Source organism: Tenrec ecaudatus, chromosome 12, assembly GCF_050624435.1.
Source record: "Tenrec ecaudatus isolate mTenEca1 chromosome 12, mTenEca1.hap1, whole genome shotgun sequence".
Classification (NCBI taxonomy): domain Eukaryota; kingdom Metazoa; phylum Chordata; class Mammalia; order Afrosoricida; family Tenrecidae; genus Tenrec; species Tenrec ecaudatus.
In genome coordinates, this window is record NC_134541.1 from 49,113,148 (window position 1) to 49,130,482 (window position 17,335).

Below are 17,335 nucleotides of genomic sequence, written 5' to 3' on the forward strand. Positions count from 1 at the left end.
GGAGAGAGTCTGTCTCCCATCTCCAAGGAGCAATACTGGAGTTCCCAGAATCCTCAGGAGAAAGCCATGCCCACACAGATGCCTCATTGCTATATCCCGATTGACAGGGAAGACTCCACACCTACACTCTTAATCCTCAAACTGACAAATGATCATATCATGACCGCAATGATAATAAAATGTCATACTAATAAGTTTTTATATTGATAGCTGTGGTAGTTACATAGTCTTGTCAATTTGAGACTTAAGGGTGAAGGAGTGGAGTTTAGCCTGTCGGTCAGGTCACAGCTTGATGACCACATTTGGAGACGCCAAGGACATAATAGCTCGCTGGAGGCAGGAGACATGCTCACTCCCTGTGGGACATTCCTTCTGACAAAACACATGGAACAATGCTAGAACCTTGGAGTTCAAGGAGCCGTGTGGAGACCCCTGCCAGTGCTGAGATGCTCACACTGTCAATAGATCCACAGGATCTATGATCTTCCTGCATTCAGAATCATTGCATGTGTTTCATGAGTCCAAAGAGAACTTTCTAGATTGGTATCAGACGTGTTGGCGAATATCAGATTTACAGACTTGATTTGGACTAGACTGGGATGTTTTCTCAATATTCAACTGCTCTTGTATATAAAACTCTTTCGTATACACATCTTATACACATGTTTCTCTATGCAACCCAGACTAACACAATTGCCAAAATAAAATGTGGGATTAATGGGTAAAATAAACATATTACTGTATTAGAGTTAAGTACCTGGTTCCTGTAACTTTTCTGTTTAACATGGCCTGCACTGTATTTCCCCAGGATGTTGCTACCTTAGGGTATCCACATATAGTCAAAGTTTGATTAATGAAAGAATAAGAAAGCATCTTCTCTAAAAATCTAAAAATGGGTATACATTATAATCCAGTGTGTGTGGATATCTATATCATGTCTATTTTAATTTTGAATGGGAACATTGCATGGTGATCAGCATTTTGAATTTACTCTAAGTAATGTTTTTTTTCTTTATTTATAAAAATAGTCTACTAGGTAAAAATCACTTCATAAAAGAAACATTCCCAACCACCCCCCACCTCCCCGGCTATGGGCAAAGAGACACCTGCTTGGAGGTGGAGCTCTTCTATCAGTCAGGGACACAGACAACTTGAAGTCCTTTGTTCATCCGAGCTTGATGCCTGGCTGGTGGCCAAGGCTGCTTCATGCCTAGGGCATATTTTAAAAAAAAGAAATAGCCTAAGCAGTCACTGTGTGATCACACACACACACACACACACACACACACACACACACACACACACATGATTGATAAACCTTACTTAGTTATTTAAAAGCAGTCAAAAGAAATATAATTAATATTTAAAATTTTCAATAAAGTGCAATATAAAATTATGCTGTGGGTAAAATTGTTTTATGACATGGCTGCTGGTTTTCGGGTAACTGTTTCATGGCTGGGCATCAACTGGATGACCGTGAGTTGAGTTATTAACTGTAGTTTATTCTAGTTCTTTGTTCTCAATACACTTGTTGAAAAATCCAGCTTGACATTGGGTCATGAGGAGTGCAGACTGGACACAGCACAAGTTCAGTGCATTAAGAATATCCTGAAGTAACTGCAAGACACCAAGAAGGAATAAACCCCGATCATCACGTGTGTCGCACAGGTGAATCTCTCTCCCAGCTGTTTCTAAGCACGTTGTTCTTTCTTTCCACCCGGAGCTGCTTTTCTTAGACCTTCTCTTTGAAACTGGAGCTGATAAGGGTTCTAGCTTTCCAGGCTGTGCGAGATGACTGCAGGGCTGGTTGCTCAAACAGTAGCTCGACGGCATGGACCATGGTGCTTCAGGAAAACCAAGGTTACCGTGGAGTCATAGCAAGTTATTGGGACCCCATCTACATCAGAGTAGAGTGGTACCTTCGATTGCCAAGCCTTTCTTCTGAGGTTCGTGGGCATGGATTGAAGCCTCCAATCTTTCAGGTAACAGCTGAGCCTGGTAACTGTTTTTACCAGCCAGAAACTCTCAAGAATTTGTCTGAGAAGGCTGCCCTTCCTGTGAAAGGCGTTAGAGCCAACACCAGTGTGTTTGGGAGCTGTAGCCAATCTGAGTCGACGAAAGCATTATGGTATTTGCACACAAATAACATGCATGTTATACTTCTTTGATTACCACGTGTTCCTTCTCCCACTCCTGTGTAAGTATTGCCAGAATGCTTCAGAGGAAAGGATGGTGAGACTTTGTTTCACGTACTTTGGACAGGTTATCAGGAGAGCTCAATCCCTGGAAGAGGACATCATGCTTGGTAGCGGGTAGTGGAAAAGGAGACGTCCTTCAACAAGATGGATTGACACAATGGCTCAACAGTGGGCTCAAACGTAACGTCAATTGTGAGGATGACACGGGACTTGGAGGTGTTTCTTTTTGTTGGTCGCTGTGAATTGGAACGGACTAGATGGCACCTAATAACGTCATCATGAACTACTTTCATACACATGCTATGTGAATTCTTTTACAGCAATATGTATAGGAAATAAGCATAGCATGCTTAGGAAATTAACGGAGCAGGGCAGGGTTGGGAAAAAATAGTAGTACATTCATGCTATTTGCATAAAAGACAGTACCTGATGTCTCATCCATAAAATGACATAATTATTACTCTAACTTCTTCTACATTAAAAGCATATTAAGAATAATCCTTTTCCAATCAATCTAATTATGAACTTAATTTCCAGCTTCAGATCCCCCATGTCCTGTCAGAGATGCATGGACTCTCTGCATTTGAAGACCATCTGCTCATAATGTAGTTCGGAATTAGAGGAAAGGATTCCAAGTAGCAAGGGGAAAGGAGGTGGTTGCTTCAGCTTTTTGGACTCTCCGGGTATTGATTTCTCAGAAATGCTGTCACCAGTCATTTAAATAACCTTAGGCTGGGCTCAACCACTGTGATCGTCCATATGGGAAGCTGTACTTTTAAATCAGAGCTTCTATTGGCTTCACATATCTCCAGAAGGCCAGACATTTTCTCAAAGCCTGCTGCCAATGGAACAGAAAGTAATGGAAATAAAAACTTATTCTTATGAGATTCATTTGTCAGAAAAGTGCTTGCATGGTGCTGCCTTACTTATAAATACCTGAACAGCAGGAATTTTCTGTTTTTAAAAAAGTCTCATCCCTCCCTCCGCCCACATTGATACTAGGAGTCCAGTGACGAATCAGCATTCTGGTATTTGTAATCAGTCTTGCAATCAGTCACAATGCGATCCAGGTTAATACCGACTCTCAGGCACTTACTCCCTCCTAGACTCTTTGGTGATCAAGGAACAGTGTTGGGTGCATCCCTAAAACAGGCCAGCCTGGCAGAGTCTTGGAAACATTTAAAGGAGATGGGAAGCTGGCATGAAGAGGACTTGGCATCTTGACAATTATGTATTTCTTCTACATGTATAACCATTCATTAGTATTATCAGTATCATGTTTTCACCCTAATTGGCATGCATAAATATACAAATAATACAATCAAGACACATGGCAGAAATTGTTGTCTTTCACATAGCCAACTTTGCTTAAATCCACTAACTCTGGAGCCAACATTATAAAGAGAGTTTTCTACCATCTTTATATTAGAAAATTATAATCTCGGAGACCTGACTGCCCGATTCAGGTTCTGTTCGCCTTTTCCTTCTCCTGCATTCACTTTCTTCCTTAGCCAAGGGTCCTTCCTGAGCGCTTTCTATGAGCATTTTCTTCTGATTCAGAGAACTCACTTTCCCCGGTACTTCCTACCTCCCTTCCTCCTCACTTATCTCTCTTTTTCTTTATTTTGTATATTTTCTGTCACTCTCTCCCTCTTTCTCTCTCTTATTTTTTTAAAGAAAGCATCTTTGTTCCAAGTTAATTAGGCAACGCCAAAATTAACTCACTGTGAAACGCTCTGGAGTCTTTCAAGCTGCCTGTCCTTTGATGCTTAAATAACCTACATTGCTCAGCTCTGAATACCGAAGTTAACCTTGAACCATATCAGCGTCATCCAGCCCATGATAAACTTGTTTTTAAAAGATTTATTTCTTCTTTTTTCCTCTTTTCTCTTTTTTTCTTTATTATACATTTAAATAGAGTAAGCTAGCATGCCCACTAACATTCATTTTGGGGTAGCGGAAGGGAGAAATCCACCAGTTTGCTTTTGTGAATTTGTAAAATAGCCAACCTCCAGGTCCTGCCTGATGATAATCTGTTATTCATTTTTATGATACGACTTTGGTCAGAATTGGTTGTTTAGAGCCACTCAAATTTACGTTGCTTCCTGGGAGGTTAACACATCATTTTGGTCATGAGGAGGAAAAATCAACAGATGTAATGTGTGCCTCCCACAATCTCTGACTCAAAACCCACTCAGGCTCTAAAATAAGCTTCTCCCACACAATTTTTCCCCCATATATTTCATGAACACAAAGCAAGCTACACCAAGTCGTTGCAAAACTAAGAGTAAATTCAGGATCCTCAGGAGTTGTTCATGCAAAATTCTGAGATAAACTTAAGACAATCCTACTGGATTTCTAAGACAACTTGCAAATGACATGTCTCAAGTCAAGTATCCTCCCTCCTTTATATTTCTTTCATCATACACTTATTTTACTACCAGTGGTGTGTTAGTTTCTTGCACTATGGTAGCTTATGTTTTGCTGTGACTCTGTAAACTATGCTACCAGTATTTCAAATACCAGGCGAATCACCTATAGTGAAGAGGTTTCAGGGGAGTTTCCAAAACAGTCTAGGAAGAAGGAATACACTGGAAAGATTAGCCACTGAAAACCTTATGAATAGCAGCAGAATTTTACCTGGTATTCTGCCAGAAATTGAGCCTCTTAGGTTGAAAGGCACTCAGAATACATCTGGGGAAGAGCTGCCTCCTCACAATAGAGTTTACCTTAATGACAGGGATAGAGTAAAGTTTCCAGGAGCATCATTTACAGATTTATGATTCAAAATGAGAAGAAAAAGTTGCAAATGTTTATAAATAATCAGAACATAGAATGTCTATGTAAGGAAAAAATTACCAGACCTAAATGAAATGCCTGAAGTTGAACAGGCTCTGGAATCACCAGAGAAAGAACTTAACTTAAACAACGATGGTTGTACTCATACGACAGATAAAGGAAGAGTCTGAGAGGAAAAGCGAAAAATAGAAAAGCTAGAAACCTCACTACACGCCTGAGAAGAAAACTCTTAACAGATACACAAAAGTCAAACACTGCAATAGCAGAATTACACAGTCCTATAAAAGAACAGTGGCACAGAACTGAAGAGTCAGAAACCTGAATTAGTGAGCTTGAAGCTCAATCTATGGACTCCAATCAAAAAAAGGACAGATAATAATAAATGCAAAAGAGACTGAGAAAAGCTTGGGAACAATGCGGCATACGATCAGGAGGAACAACCTACATTTTATAGTGATTCCAGAAGGGGAAGTAATGGGGGTGGGGGGAGGGATTCACACAGAGACTAGTTCAAGAACTCCTGAAAGTAAACATTACTCAATGCCTAAAGGATGATAAGATCATTATCCAGGAAGCTGAAAGAACCCGATAAGGAGAGATCCCCAAATGAAAAACCCCTGGCATAGTGTAGTCAAGATGTCTAATATCCATAACAAGGAAAGAAAAATTATACACAAAGCAATTAGAATAACCTCAGAATTCTCAGCAGAAGCCATTCAGCCAAGAAAGCAATGGAGCAATGCATACAGAGTCTTGAAAATAGGAGGGCCAGGGACCTGCCCACCTAGAATCTTATACTCAGCAAAAATATCACTCAAATATGATGGAAGATAAAAGTATTCCAAGACGAGGCGAAATGAAAGGAATGCAAAAATATAAGATAACTACTACAAAAAAGTTAATGAAATATTATGGCTAAAAAAATCATCAACAGCAACACACACCTAAACCCAATTTACATAAACTAACACAGAGAGCATCATCCAAAGCAATGAAATAATATGGGAAGTGCAAAGATACTAAACACAGCACACATACACTCACAACATGAACAAATACAAAGTAAAATGGCAGAAATACATAGTTATCAATATTCTGACAAAATGTTAATGAACTTAAATATACCAGTAAAGAGATCGAGAGTAGCACAATCTATGAGAAAACAAAATTCATAAATATACTCCCTACAAGAAACACCTGTCAGAAACACAGAAGTGAACAGACTAAAAATGAGAGGCTGGACAAAACATACCAAGCAAACAGCAATTAAAAGAAAGAAGATGCTTCCTGAGTAGAGCAGCCAGTCCACAGAGAGAACAACATGGCTGGCCCCACTATGAGACATGATGCCCCTCAGTGACTAAGGGCGATACAGGGGACAGCACCGGAGACACAGTGTGGGAATTGCACCTGACCTGATCCCACCACACCGAGGCAAATCACTGGGGGAGTGCAGCGGAACAGCAAGGGAATGGAGTGGCAAGGTCCCCAGGGAATGCTGAAAGTGGACTTCGGGGCCAGGGCGTGGTGCCCCAACAGACTGGACTGGAAAACGCTCCTAAGGGCCAGCAAACGATCCCTGAACTAACTACAAGCTTTTCTCTTGTGAACTGTTTTATTCTGTTCTTTGTCAGTGGTTTGTTTTTGTTGTTTTGTTGTCTGGTTGTATACTGTTGCTTTGTTTTCCTCTGTCTAGTTTTCGTGCATGTTAGTGACTCCACAGGTCTGTCTGAATAGGACAGGCTGGATGAACTATCTGGAGGAAAAACAACGGGACCGACAGTTTTGGGGGGACTTGGGGTGGGGGGGGTAGGGAGGGGTAAGGAAGTGGTGTTAACAAACCCAGGGACAAGGGAAAAACATGGGACCCCAAATGGTAGAGAAGTGGGAGTGGCAGGCCTGGTGGGAAATGATCAAGGGTAAGGTTGCTTAGAGAAGAGGTATACTCTAGCCCAGGTGGCAATGAAGCATGGTAGTAGGGCAGGAGGAAAGTCAAGGGAGATGGAGGAAAGAGCTAGGAGTCAAAGGGCATTCATGGAGGTCTAGACAAAGACATGTACATGCAAATATATATAGGAGGATGGGGAAATAGATCTATGTGTCTATATTTATAGGTCAAGTATTAAGGTGGCGGAAGGACTTTGGGCCTCTACTCAAACACTCCCTCAATGCATGAATACCTTCTTTTATTAAATTGGAACTCTATGATGCTCACTCTCCCGACACAACGGCTGGAGCCAAAGTGTGTGAACAAGTAAATGTGGTGAAGAAAGCTGATGGTGCCCGGCTATCAAAAGAGATAGTGACTGGGGTCTTAAAGGCTTGAAGATAAACAAGCGGCCATCTAGCTCAGAAGCAACAAAGTCCACATGGAAGAACACACCAGCCTGAGTGAGCGAGTGGTCCCAAAGGGATCAGTTACCAGGCATCAAAGAACAAAAAATCATATCATTGACTGCACACCTCCATGATAGGATCGCTGAAGACAAATGGGTGCATAAGCAAATGTGGTGAAGAAAGCTGATGGTGCCCGGCTATCAAAAGAGATAGTGTCTGGGGTCTTAAAGGCTTGAAGGTGAACAAGCAGCCATCTAGCTCAGAAGCAAATAAGCCCACATGGAAGAAGCACACCGGCCAGTGCGATCACGAGGTGCCCAAGGGACCAGGTATAAGGCATCATGCAAAAAAAAAAAAAAGATATAAGTGTGTATATGTATGTGTATATATGTGTATATGTATATATGTATGTATATATATGTATATATATCATATTAAATGAAGGGGGAAGTGCAGAGTGGAGACCCAAGGCCCAAGTGTCGACCAATGGAGATCCCCTCATAGAGGGGTTTAGGAGAGGAGATGGGTTAATTAGGGTGTGAGGTAGTATCGATGAAGAACACAGCTTTCCCCCAGATCCTGGATGCTTCCTCCCCCCAACTACCATGATCCGAATTCTACCTTGCAGGGCTGGATAGGACAGAGGCTGTACACTGGTGCATATGAGGGTTGGAGGTACAGGGAATCCAGGGTGGATGATACCTTCAGGACCAAGGGTGTGAGGGACGATGCTGGGAGAGTGGAGGGTGAATGGGTTGGAAAGGGGGAACTGATTACAAGGATCCACATGTGACCTCTTCCCTGGGAGAGGGACAGCAGAGAAGGGGGGAAGGGAGACTCCGGATAGGGCAAGATATGACAAAACAACGATGTATAAATTACCAAGGGCATATGAGGGAGGGGGGAAGGGGGAGGGAGGAGGGGAAAAAAAAGAGGACCTGATGCAAGGGGCTTAAGTGGAGAGCAAATGCCTTGAGAATGATTGGGGCAGGGAATGTATGGATGTGCTTTATACAATTGATGTATTTATATGTATGGATTGTGGTAAGAGTTGTATGAGTCCCTAATAAAATGTAAAAGAAGAAAAGAGAAAAAAATGATTAGGGCAAAGACTGTACAGATGTGCTTTATACAATTGATGTATGTATATATATGAACTGTGAAAAGAATTGTATGAGCCCCAATAAATTGTTAAAATTAAAAATAAAAAATAAAAAAAATAAAAGAAAGAAGATGCAGCAATATTAACCCCAGAGAAAATAGACTTCAAGGTAAAAAATGTAATAAAAGAAAAGAACTAACACCACGTAATTATCAAGGGGACAATAGTGAGAAGACAAAACTATAATAAATATATATGCATCGAATCAAAGATGCTCAAAACACATCTATCAAATCCTCACAGAATTGGAAAAGGATATAGACACCTTGACAATAATTATAGTAGACTCCAATATACTACTCTCAAGGAAAGACAGAACATTGAGGAAGAAATGCAATAAAGACACAAAACAAGCTGAAAAACACAAGCAACAATATCGACCTCATAGACATATACAGAATGCTCCATCCAACATAATATATGTTCTTCTCTAAACACAGAGGACATTCTCAAGAATAGACCACATATAAGGCCACAGAATGCTATGTTAGTCTGGGTTGACTAGAGAAACAAATTCATAAACACGCATATGTGTATAACAAAGAACTTTTTATAAAAGAGCAATTGTACATTGAGAAAACAGCCCAGACAGGCCAGATCAAGTCCATAAGTCTGATCTTAGCCTACATGTCCAATAACCAGTCTATAAATTCTTCTTCGGACTCATGACACTGAATGCAGGAAGATCACAGTCCAGTGGATGGAAAGTCTTGTGGATGAAGTGGCAGCATCTCAATGCTGGTTTCGGTCTCCAAATGGCTCCTTCATCTCCAGGGCTCTGGTTCATCAACATGGCTCCAAATAGCTTGTCAACAGGAATGTGTCCTGCCTCCAGGGAGGAAGACAGGAGTTCCCAGAATCCTTAGGAGAAGGCCATGCCCACAGAGGCCTCATTAGCCATGACCTGATTGGCAGGCTAGAGTTCACCCTACACTTCAACATGAGATTGACACAAAGTAACTGCCACACAATATTATAGACTAACAAATATAATAAATAAGCACACTCTGTAGAAGGCAAAATAGTTGGCTGTTACAGACTGAAATTACATTACTTACAATAACTTACACAGACTAAATGACCAACAAACACATGAAAAAATGCTCATAAACACTAGCCATCTGGGAGATGCACGTTAAAAACACAATGAGATACCACCTTACACCCCAATTAAAAAACAAAAACACAAATGCTGTAAAGGTTGTGGAGAGACTGGTCCTCATATACACTGTTTGTGGACTTGTAAATACGTACAAACATTAGTCAAAATGATATGGCGATAATTAAAGCAACTGGGAATTGAAATCCCATATGATCCAGCAATACCACTCACTATTAGGCAAATATCCCAGAGAAAGAAGAGACACAACTGTGTTAATCAGAGTAGACTAGAGAAACTCATATGTGTATCAGAAAGGGCTATATATACAAGAGCAATTGAATATTGAGAAAACTTCCCAGCCCAGTCCAGTTCAAGACTATAAGGCTGATATTAGCCCATAAGTCTGATTTAATCTATCAATTCCTCTTCAGACTCATGTAACATATCCAATACGCTGAGTGTAGGAAGATCACAAGCCAGTGGGTGGAAAGTCCTGTAAATCCAGTGGCAGTAGAAGCATCTGAACACTCTTGTGGGTCTCCATGTGTCTCCTTCAGCTCCAGGGCTCTGGATGCACCACATTAGCTCCATCAGGCTCATTGTCAGTAATGTCCTGCACCCAGTGGGATATTTACCTCCTTAGCACCTCCAAATATTTACCTCCTTAGCACCTCCTTAGCATCTTAGCCTGTGACCTGACTGACAGGCTAATATCCACCCCTTCACTCTTAAATCTCAAATTAACAACAGATTATGCACCTACCGCACACAACAGTAGTTGATGAATGCTCTCCCATGTTTATAACAGCACAATTCACAACCACAAGAAACTGGAAGCAGCCAGAATACCCAACAGTAGAAGGATGGATAAATAAAATATGGTACATACACACAATAGAAGACTATGCGACCCCATAAAACAGTGATGATAGCACGAAGCACAACATGACACGGAAGGAGTTGGAAACCATTATGCTGAGTGAAGTTAGTCAATCACAAAAGCACAAATATTGTATGACTCCACTACAATAAAGAAAAACACCAAGCAAACAAATCTTAGAGGCCAATTCCCAAAAAATGCAGGAGAAAGTCTACCTATAGGCCATAAACCATGTATTACTGCTCTTTTTTTCCCTTTTAAACCATTTTAGATCTTACAGCTCTTATAACATTCCATACATCCATTGTGTCGAGCACATTTGTACATATGTTGCCATCATCCTTTCAAAACATTTTTCTACTTGAGCCATTGGTATCAGCTCATTTTTTCCTCCCTCCCCCACCCTCCTTCATGAACCCTTGATAATTTATAAATTACTGTTATTTTCATACTTTTAAGTGACCACTGTCTCCCTTCACCCACATTTCTGTTGTTCATCCCCCTGGGGCTCATGGGGTGGCATGGTGGCATGGAGTGGTTATACATTGATCATTGTGATCAGTTCCTCCTTTCTCCCCTCACCTCCCCCTACCCTCATGCTATCTTTACTTCCATTATTGTTCCTGAGGTGTTTATCTGTCCTGGATTCCGTGTGTCAAGAGCTCTTATCTGGACCAGTGTACATGCTCTGGGCTAGCTGGGTTTGTATGTTAGAACTGGGGCCATGATAGTTGGGGGTGGGGAGAAAGCATTAAGAAACTAGAGGAATGTTGTATGTTTTATCCGTGCTATACTGAACCCTGGCTGGCCTATCCCTTCCTTGTGACCCTACTGTGAGATGTCCAATTGTCTACAGATGGCCTCTGGATTTCCATTGTCCCCACCCCATCCCCACTCATTCACATCCATATGATTGTTTCTTCTGGGCCTTCTGATGCCTGACGCCTGATTCCATGAACACCTCATGATCACCCAGGCTGTTGTGCTTTTTCCTTGTGGGCTTTGTTGCTTCCCAGCTAGATGGCTGTTTGTTTATCTTCAAGCCTTTACTAAAGGAGAAGTCCAAGCTGCACTGAAGCCATAAGTGAAAAGCACGACTCCAGAAACAGACTAAAGACCAATTGATATGTTTCAATAAGCTAGTACACTACTAGAAGCACTCACTGGTCTATGCCAAAAAATTTGGAAGACAGCCAACCTAGCCAACTGACTGGAAGAGGTCCATATGTGTACCAATTCCAAAGAAAGGTGACCTAATGACATCCCCAAATCATCAAAAATATAGTTTATATAACCTACAAGTAAATGTTTTCCTGAAGATAATTCCAAAGTAGCTGAAGCAGGGAGCTTCCAGTAATTGAAAATGGATTAAGGAGACTTGGCATGGGAAATATTGTTAATGTTAGATAAATCTTGGCTGAAAGGGTGGAATAGCAGAAAGTTGTCTACTTATGTTTTATTTAATACAAAAAGACATTAGACTGTGTGGATCATTACAAACTGTGACTGTGTTAGTCTGGGTTGACTAGAGAAACAAATCCAGAGATAGTCTTATGTTTATAAGAAAGAGCTACATATACAAGAGCAATTGAATATTGAGAAAATGTACCAGCCAAGTCCAGATCTAGTCCATAACCTGCTTTTAGCCCATATGTCCAATACCAATCTCTAAAGTCCTCTTCAGACTCACAAAATACGTGCAATGATGCCGAATAAAGGATGATCACAGAGCAGTGGGTGCAAAGTCTTGTGGCAGTAGAAGCATCTCAGCACTGGCAGGGGTCTCCACACGCACAGCTGTTCCAGTTATAGGACCCAGGGTCTGTCAGCATAGTGCCATGTGTCTTGTCAGTAGAGCGTCTCTCAGGGCGTGAGCCAACAGAGAGAGGCAGAGAGAGAGAGGCAGAGAGCGAGAGTGAGAGAGAGAGAGAGTTTCCTGCCTCCAAGGAGCAATATAGGAGTTCACTGAATCCTTAGAAGGCCATGCCCACACAGAGGCCTCATTAACTATACAATGATTGACAGGATAGACTCCACTCCTTCATTCATAATCCTCTCCAATTGACAACAGATTATATAATTACCACAGTGATTAACATTGAGAAGAATGGGAAGTCCAAAAAATTTAATTGTGCTAATGTGGAACTTGTGCATAAAAAGGCAGTCATTTAATAAAACAAGTGAGTAAAATGTGTTTAATAATCAGTAAATTTGTGTGTCAGAGTTGTATTCTTTAGCCATGCTTATCTAATATGCATGCTGAACAAATAATCTAAGAAGTTGGATTATATGAAGCAGAAAATAGCATCAGAAGTGAAGGCTAATTAATAACCTGTAATATACAGAAGACACAACCTTACTTGATAAAAGTAAAGTGATCTTAATGTGTTTAATGATGAAGATCAAAGACCACATCCTTCAGTGTGTATTAATATTTAGTATAAATAATACAATAATCCAATCCTCACAACTACCAAGAGATAACATCAGGATACATGGAGAAACCATTGAAATGGTAGAATGTTTCATTTTACTTGCATCTGCAATTAATGTTCATGGACGCAGTCAAGAAATCAAATGATGCATTGCTTTGGGCAAATCAGTTGCACAAGGCCTATTTAAAATGTTACAAAATAAAGATGCCAATTTGAAGGTGAAGGTGCACCTAAATTAAAGCCTGGTACTTTTGGTCATTTTTGTATGCATGTGAAAGCTGGACATTGCATAAGAAAGCGTGGAGGAGAATTGATGCATTTGAATTAAACTGTTGGGGAAGAATATTCAAAGTATCATGAACTGCCAGAAGAATAGACAAAGCTGCCCTGGAAGAAGTACAGCTAGAATGCTCCTTAGAAACAGGAATGGACAATAGACAATATAATTAATCCTTTGGATATATTATTAGAAAGCTGGATATATTATCAGAAGCTTATGCAGCTGTGGCTTAGGTACCCAACCCTGCAGGGGCTCTACCACTGCATCTTCATTTCTCCCTTCTCCCCCCGCAATCCCTCTTGCTCTCTGTGCTTTGAGCAGTGGAACTGCATACTAACAGAAGTAGCTGGGACCTCCTTCCCACCCTCCTTCCTGACTGAAGTACCCCTATGCAGGAACAGACCACCCAATACCCACCCCATCCCCATCCCCAAACCATGTGCCCTCTCACCCAGGCCAACACTTTCTTTCAGACCACAGCCTGCACAGCTGCAAACAACTGCTATGGGGGCTCAAGGGTGGCTTGGACACAAAGCATATGTCACAGTGAGAGGGAAATCCCAGCTGACAAAGGTTAAACACAATCCCTCAGGTCAGTTGGCTTATAGGCAGCCTGCAGAAACAACAACACCAACCTCCATAAGAGAGAGCCCAGGGCTCTATGACATCCAGGAAAATGGCACCTATTTCCAACAAACAGAAAAAAAGCAGCAAGCTGCTTCCACAACTTCAACAAGAAAAGAGAAACAAAATTCAATGCCAGAGGATGACCTGGATCTAACATCAGCCATAGAAAAGGCAGGAATTGAACTCCCACAGAAGGAAATCTTCAGAATGCTGCTCAGAGTCATACAGGATATGAGGGAAGTAATACAGGAAAAAGGATGGAAATAATAGAGGAGATAAAGGCCATGCACCAAATGGAAATACAAGAACTAAGGGGTGAGATAACAAAAACGAATAGCAAACTCAAGGACTTCGCCCACCAAATGGAGGAGACAGAGCACCCCACTAATGATCTAGAGGACTGCCAAGCAGAAATTAATAAACGTGAAAAAAATTGAAAAAGTTCATTAGAGAAGCTGAAGAAAACCTCAGAGCTATGTCTGATGCAATGAGAAGAAATAACATCAGAATAATTGGAGTACCGGAAGAAAACACATAAAAGAAATCAATGTCAAAATAGTGATGAAATTCTTGGAGGAAAACTTGCCTAACTTAATGAATGAAAGCCAAGCAACCATGCAGGAGCCTGAGAGAACACCAGCTAGACTGAATCCCAAGAAGGAGTCACCAAGACATATAATTGTTAAACTATCTAACTTGGAGGAAAAGGAGAAAATTATGAGTGCAGCTAGGGAAAAACAAGCAGTCACATATGAAGGCAAGCAGTGAAGAATAAGTTCAGACCTATCAATGGACACTATGAAGAGAGAGCGTGGAGTAACATATTCCGAAAATTGAAGGAAAATAATGCAAATTTAGGAATACTCAATCTAGCAAAATTAGCTATCAAAGGTGATGGAGAAGTGGGTCTTCTAATGTTGGATAAAATTGATCTCAAAGTGCAAGCCATAATAAGATATAAGGAGGGTCAAGAACCACTAAACATTCTAAACATATATTCGCCGAACAAGAGATCCACAGAATATATCAATCAAACGCTCCAAAAGATGAAAAAAGAAGTCACAGCCTTAACAATGATAGTAAGTGACTTCAATAAACTGCTCTCTGAGAAATATAGATCACTGGGAAAGAAACTCATCAAGGAGGCTACAGATCTAAGCACTACTATTAGACGATTTGACTGATAGATGTTTCAAGACCTCTCCACCCAAATACAAAAATTTCACATTCTTTTCAAGCCCACATGGCACATATTTGAAAACAGACCACAGGCTGGGGCAGAGGTCAAATCTGCAAAAAGTTAAGCATATTGATATCATACAGACCTCTCTGTGCCATAAAGCTGGAAATCAACAAAAGGAAGATGAAGAAAACAAGAGCAAACAATTGGAGGATGAATAACTCTCCATTGCAAAAGGAGTGTTTACTGACCCAGATCAGAGATGAAATTAGGAAATTTCTAGAAACCAATGAGAATGAGAACACAACATACCAAATTTTAATGGACACAGCAAATGCAGTCATCAGAGGCAGTTTCATAGCAATACATACACAACTGAAAAAGGAAGAGAAACTTATGATTGATATGCTGGCAGAAAATTTACAGCAACTATAGAAGAGTCAACAAGACAATCCTACTAATAGCAAAGGAAATAATAAAAATCAGGGTGGAGATTCAGGAGAGGGAAAATAAGAAAACTATTGGAAAAAATTATGCTGCTAAAAGTTGGTTCTTTGAAAGGATAGACAGAATTGACAGACCGCTGGCAAACCAAAGAAAGGAAGGAACACATTTCAATAGCAAGGATGAGGGGTGAAAGGGCACATTACAATGGACCCTAATGAAATGAAAAGATAATTACACAGTACTACAAAGGGCTGCACTCCAATGAATTCAACAACTTGGAAGACATGGACAAATTCTTGGAAAAACATTTCCTCCCTAGACTATCCCAGATAGAAGTCAAGAATCTCAACAGACTCATATCAATAGAAGAAACAGACAAAGTTATAAAGGAATTATCAACAAAAAAAATTCCCTGGACCAGATGGCTTCATAGGAGAATTCTACCAAGCATTCCAGGAAGAACTGACGCCAATCCTACACAAACTCTTCCAGAACATAGAAAAAGATGGTAAACTCCCGAACTCTTTCTATGAAGTGAGTATAATTCTTAGACCTAAACCAGGAAAGGATCCCACAAGAATCGAGAACTATAAATCATTTTCCATAATTAATATCGATGCAAAAATCCTTAACAAAATACTGGCCAACAGAATACAAAAGTACCTAAAACAAATAATTCACAATGACCAAGTGGGATTCATACCAGGGATGTAGAGAAGGTTCAACATATGAAAGACCATTAGTATTGTTTGTCACATTGAAATGAAAAATTATAAGAACCACATGTAATATCAATAGGTGCGAGAAAAAACATTCAATATCCAACACCAATTCTGGTTTAAGACACTCAAGAAGATAGGAGTGGAAGGAAAATTCCTCAATATAAGACAAGTTATATATGAAAAACCAACAGCCAATGGAAAAAAGACTAAAACAATCCCTCTGAAAAAGGAGACTAGACAAGGATGCTCCTTGTCCCCGCTTCTATTTACTATCATACTGGAGGTCCTAGCTAATAGTAAAAGGCAAAGAAAAAGACAACAAAGTTATTCATCTGGGGAAGGAAGAAGTGAAACTCTCATTATTCGCAGAAAATATGATTTTATATATGTAAAATCCCAAAAGCTCCACAAGGGGAGGGCTAGAAGCGATAGAGGAATATGGCAGAGTAACTGGATAAAGGATCAACAAACACAATTTGTTGGACTGTTTTATACCTTGGACAAGACCATGGAAGAGGGTATCGAAAGGTAGTACCTTCACAAAAGCAGAGCCCAAATTTAAATATCTAGGGATATACCTGACTAAATAAACCAAAAGATCTAAATGAGGAAAACTACAGAACATTATCAAAAGAAACCAAGAGTGACATCAACAAATGGAAGGATATTCCGTGCTTTTGGATCAGAAGATTGATTCAATATAGTAAAGATGTCAATTCTGCCCAAGGTGCTATCCTGATCCAAATACCATCATCTTTCTTCAAAGAATTGGAAAAACTGGGTAACAGCTTCATATGGAGTGAAGAACCCCAGAATTAACAGAGAACTCCTCAAGAAGAAGGACAAAGTTGGAGGGCTTGCTTTACCTGACTTTAGCACCTATTATACCACCACAGTGGTCAAAACAGTGTTGTATTGGTTTAATGAGAGACACTCAGAACAATGGAAAAGGATCTAAAACCCAGAACTAAAATCATCAGCATACAGACAAATGATCTTCAATAAGGGCCCAAAAAATATCAAATGGGAAGCAGATGCCCTCTTCAATAAGTGGTGTTGTCAAAAATTGATATCGTCCTGCAGAAAAATGAAGCAAGATGCTCACCTCACTCCTTGCACAAGAATAAACTCAAGATGGATCACAGACCTAGAGGTAAAATCCCAAA

At 40.4% G+C, this 17,335-nt stretch overlaps 1 non-coding gene across 1 annotated transcript; it reads left to right on the forward strand.

Annotated features, from left to right (window-relative positions):
• Positions 1-1,079: 1,079 nt before the first annotated feature.
• Positions 1,080-1,223, forward strand: LOC142423692 (small nucleolar RNA SNORA48). The gene has a single exon (XR_012779295.1). It is a non-coding gene; the product is annotated as a small nucleolar RNA SNORA48 (small nucleolar RNA).
• Positions 1,224-17,335: the final 16,112 nt, after the last annotated feature.